This window comes from Onychostoma macrolepis, chromosome 25 (genome assembly GCF_012432095.1).
Source record: "Onychostoma macrolepis isolate SWU-2019 chromosome 25, ASM1243209v1, whole genome shotgun sequence".
Lineage (NCBI taxonomy): Eukaryota > Metazoa > Chordata > Actinopteri > Cypriniformes > Cyprinidae > Onychostoma > Onychostoma macrolepis.
The window spans coordinates 7200302-7205542 of NC_081179.1; the positions used below are offsets into that span (position 1 = coordinate 7200302).

The 5241-nt window shown below is 38.1% G+C and overlaps 1 long non-coding RNA gene across 1 annotated transcript; it reads left to right on the forward strand.

The window, feature by feature from the left end:
• The first annotated feature begins 1958 nt into the window (after positions 1-1958).
• LOC131534099 (uncharacterized) lies at positions 1959-3624 on the forward strand. The gene is made up of 3 exons (XR_009269314.1): positions 1959-2073; positions 2166-2284; positions 2497-3624. It is a non-coding gene; the product is annotated as an uncharacterized LOC131534099 (long non-coding RNA).
• The last annotated feature ends 1617 nt before the right edge of the window (positions 3625-5241 follow it).

Sequence of the window (5241 nt, forward strand, 5' to 3'; positions counted from 1 at the left end):
GCGGTTAAGTTATTTAACTTATTTAATGATCAATCTAGTGTTGTTTGATGTTTAAATGCCACGAAGAGTTTTTAGATTGTTTCTGTTAGGTTTGCGATGATAATAGCGTCAGAAAAATCATTCGGTCCCGGTGTTACAATATATTCAGTTCCTGAAATATTTGGTTCCACTGGGTGGCGCTTACGTGAATATTCATCAGGATAACGCCGTGGGCGGGGCCATCCAAAACCAGAAGAATGGAACTGAAATTATTAGCATGAGCGCCTCAGGTTGCGTTTTGTTTTACGGATTATTTCAAGCAGGTAGTAAAATTGAACGAAGTTAAGCTTCAACTACTCATATGATTGTTCACATTTTGTAAATAATTAATTGTTTCTGTAACGTGTTTCTTAGTAGCCTACTCTGTTTACCTTCATCCTATATCAGAACTGATCACTATTTAGGTAGTGTTGAAATACAACTACAAAAAAAAGCATATATCTCCAAGATTACTTGTTGACTGTTGACGTTTTTCACGAATGTCTGAGATTAAGCGTTTTCAATGTTTAAATAAATATTTACAAATATATTCTTGTGTTTTTATTCTGTCTCCCAATGTTGTCTGTGTCTAAAAATAGCCTTTAAATTATGTAATCATTCTTATGTTTTTGTAAATAATTGAACACGACCTAGTGATCATATAGGATGAAGGTAAACAGAGTACTAAGAAACACATTACAGAAACAATTAATTAACCGAATATATTGTAAAACCGGATTGAGTGTTGATGAGTAACGTTAGGCCTAACTGTCAGGCCCGGTCTCTTTAGGAAAACAATATGTAATTTTTTTATATGAAAAAACGATGAGCTGTATCCGGTGCACGATAATGTTAGGTAGTTAAATTTTAAAGGGGTGGTTTACTGTGATTTCACTTTTTTCATTTTAAATAGTGTGTAATGTTGCTGTTGGTGCATGAACAGTATCTGTAAAGTCGCTGCGCTGAAAGTTCAACGTAAGCGGAGATATGGTCTTTTAAAAATCAGGAAGTTTAATGCCTACAAAAACGACTCATATGGGACTACGAGATACTTCCCGGGTTGCATACGTAACAAACCCATAAATTTGCATCAACCCCTCCCTCCGGAACATGCAAAAAAGAGGCTTGGTCTGAGGCTTGTCCCCCCTAAAAATATCATTACAAGCGACTCTGTGTATTGAAAATAATATAATGGACATATACTTAAAATAATTGTGTGATTAGTAAAACAAAATAAACGCAAAAAAAAAACGTTTTAAGTTCAGAAATGTTTAGATTCCCCCCCTCCCTTTCCTCACAGTGGTTTGGTCCACTGCCTGCTTTCCTTCTTTACCGATGCACACACACACACACACGAGTCCGGTGAGAGAGAGCAAGTTAATTATGTGTAAGTAGGCTGTCAAGGCTATTTTATTCTCTTTAAACATCGGGTGAAATGATTATTTCTCTTTAATACAGCTGATCATTAATAAATCAATCATGACAAAAAAAAAAAGACATCTGATGTATTTTCTATGACCGATTATAAGGTTAACAAGCTTAATACTGTAGCTTGTCACCCACTACAACTAACACGGCGATAAGCCTGTGTGTGAACTGATAGTAGGCTAATATTGTAGACCTACGTGTTGGGTTTATTATGAGCAAACAAATTTAAAAGTTTAATCTGAACACTATATATGTCAGTCCTGTCTTGTGTTTCCCCTCCTCACGTGCCCATATTTGGTTTGTTCCTGTTCCTGTGATTATTAGTTTATTAGTCCCCAGCCGTGTGTGATTGTTCCCCACCTGTTTCAGTTCTCCTCCCTTGATTTCCTTGTGTTTATAAGCCCTGTGTTTCCCTGTCTCCGTGTCGGTTGTTAATTGTTATTCGTGTGTAATCTGTGTCCTGCGTTCCTGTATTTCCAATAAAGTCTGTGTTGGAAGAAACTCCTGATCCCCACGTTTCCCTGGCTCCAGCAGGACCGTGACAATATATATGTAATCTGACATAATTGTTTTTGTTTTTTTACAGAAATTCTGAGCTGCTGCATGAACATTCATCAAACATATAAGGTGCGAATTCTGGGTCTGGTTCTAATGATTGTAAAAAACTGTAATGCTTTAGATTAAATTACCTTACAATATATATTTATACATATTTCAAGGCTGCAATTTGGAAAAAACTTTCAAGCTAATGCTGCTGAAATGGAGGTCAAGGGGACGATGAAGAGGTGGCTCCAGCTGGCAGATCAAAAGGGTGGACTTCAGCAGGCAGACACACTCTGTGAGTTTAAAAGACCTATCTCTTTAACCTTCCATACACATGACACACTATCACATTTCTATAATTCAAATCCCTTAAAGGATCTTTATGCTGCACCAATTAGGGTAAGCAGCAACACTTCCTATAATATCTAATGTACTTGCTAATTTGTAAGAAGAATGACATCAATGCTTATATTAGTTGCTTCTATACCGTCTCACCCTTATCCCTAGGTTACAGTAATCAGCTGATCCAGCCGTATCCAGACCAGACGGTGGACCTGCACCCAGGAATGACTACAACACATCCCTGAATGTCAGCGGAGACCATGTCAGCTAGATCCCTGTGAAGACCTCATTGATGGCCCCAGCACAGATCATCAGCAAAGACTACGAGAACCAGACAAGCCCTCTGCACAGACCCTTTTTACCAGCTTCACCTGCTGTCGTGATGTTTCTTCATGCAGAAGAAGTTGGATGAAATATTTTGAAGGATATCAATCCACAACCTGACTTGTGACGCAGCCTGGAATAATCACACCACGTTCAATCGTTTAGCCAGAGGAGACTGTTTCCTGACTGAGCTGGGTCTTGTTTGGGTTCCTTGTCACTGTTGCCTTTTGTCTTGCTTGGTTGAAGACACCTAATATTCAGCAATATTATTGACTTGACTGCACTGACACCATTTTGATAAGAACTGAATTATGACACATAATGTTTTATATATGAAGAGTTTATTTGCAAAAACAGAACTCAGTTTTTAAATATTTTTAAAAATCATGTTTTTTGTTATCGTGTTTTTGTTTTGTGTTAGTTAGCTAGTATTTATTAGTTATTCTCTACCTAATCAAAATAACCCAAATGCAGTTTAAATGAGATTAATTGGAATGCACAATGAAAAAACATTATCTGTATAAGTTATCTGTTTCTGCAAATTAACTCTTCATATATATATATATCAGTAAATATAATTTACTTGTTACTTTGTGGTTTAAAAAGTGTTAATGTTTATACTGTAGTGCATTTGTTCATATACCGTATTGTCCCGAATATAAGACGACCCTGATTATAAGACGACCCCCCCCCCCCTTTTTTTCCAGATGTACCTGTTGGAAAAAGGCTTTTTGAATTCTATAACAATTAGGCTATCCAACTCGTAGTAGCCTACCAAAATGTTATTATCAGTAGACGTGAAATCTTATTGTAGTCTTCAAATCTGGGTACTGTCTTACGTTTTAAAATCACTTACAGAGGAAGTTTGTTCCCATCAGGCTAACATGACAGTCACGATCATGCTGCTGTAAGCTTTTCTTTTTCATTTGTTTTCATTCGCGATCTTTACAACACACATTACATTACATATTTCATGGCACACTTGTTTTATGCGTTTTTGGCGCCACCTATTGTTGTGGGTGTATTATTGACATGTCAAGGTCTAGACCCTGAATATAAGACGAACGTGTTTTTTCAGATGTATTTCCAAGGAAAAAACATCGTCTTATATTCGGGTCAATACGGTATATTTATATTAAAGCATTTGGTAATTTTATAATTAAAGCCTTTTTAATGTTTTTAAATGGTTGTATCTGTGTTTCACTGCTGAGTTACATTTAGCAGTTTCTGGGCCCGGGGACCAAGCCGAGTCTCAGCCAGATCTGGCTTAAAGTGTCTGGGCCAGACCTGGGCCACATAAAATAATAGAAGTCACTCTACAGAATGCGGACCAGATCTGGGCCACGTCAATAAATAAGAGTAATTTTACATGGCGTGGGCCGCATCTGGGCCAGAGGAAATTGTTTGAGTCGGTTTTTAGTGTGTGTGCCAGTTTCGGGCCGGGGACCCAGCCAGAACTGGGCCAGAAGCTAAGCAAGGTTGTGGCCCAGAGATGGGCCAGACAAATTTTGCTATCTGGGATCCGTCCTAAATAGTATTCGAAAATAGAATTAGTATGTCCCAAATCAAATAGTATGTTTAAAAAAGTATGCCAAAGATTCCCGGATGGTCTACTACTTCTGGTTAGAATTCGAAGTGCAGATCGATGCACACTAATGGCTAATATTGCCCACAACACATTGCGCTGTGGAGGAGGATTCCAAACATGCATAAAAAGATGGCGGATATGCGCGATCAACGGACAGGTAGAGAAAGTGATTTGAGTGATAAATAATCAATGTCTAACCTGATTAAAAAATATATATTAATTTAATGTTATCCACGTTATATTTCATCTGCAGCAACACTGTGAACTTTTATAATGATACGTTTGGTCATTAACTTTTAAATGCATCATTATGCAAACACATGAGCAGAGTTCTCTGCATGAAAGACCCGCGATGTGCTTCTTTATTTCTCTCCAGTACGGTAGGAAATCAAATTAAACGAAATGTGGATGATGTTAACTGTGACAAGATGATTAACAGTGCAGTTTAAACAGTTACAGGACTGCACGTGACTAAGCAACAGAGCGTTCCTTAAAGAAGCAGCTATGACGAAGTAGTAAAGCCTGCCTACTATTCTGCTACATACTCAAAAGTATGTACTTTTTCTTCACAAAAAGAGTACATACTTTTAGGGCATAGTATAAGTAGGCGAATTGGGACGCAGCACATTTTTGAAGCCTAAAGTGGGCGGAGCCGACCGCCGCCATCTTGGAAGCGCATCACCGCGCGTCACTCCCGATAATTGAAAATGGGCAAAAAGGCGGGATGTGGGTGAAGCTGAGCTGAAACCACGTCCGTCTATAGTGACAGCAGTGCTGCCGTGCAAAGACAAAACACCATAATTTCGTTTTTGGTTGAAAATTAGTTATTGATCATTTTGGGACATTAATGGCCTCCTTTATCATGTGTTTAAGTATCATGGAGAAAAGCCTCGGAGAAACCAAGGCAGAACACAGTATAACATCAGTTACAGCTCTTTGACTTTGTTTTTGAACGCTCAAATTAAGTTACGGTGCTCTGCATTTGTTTGCATTCGTTC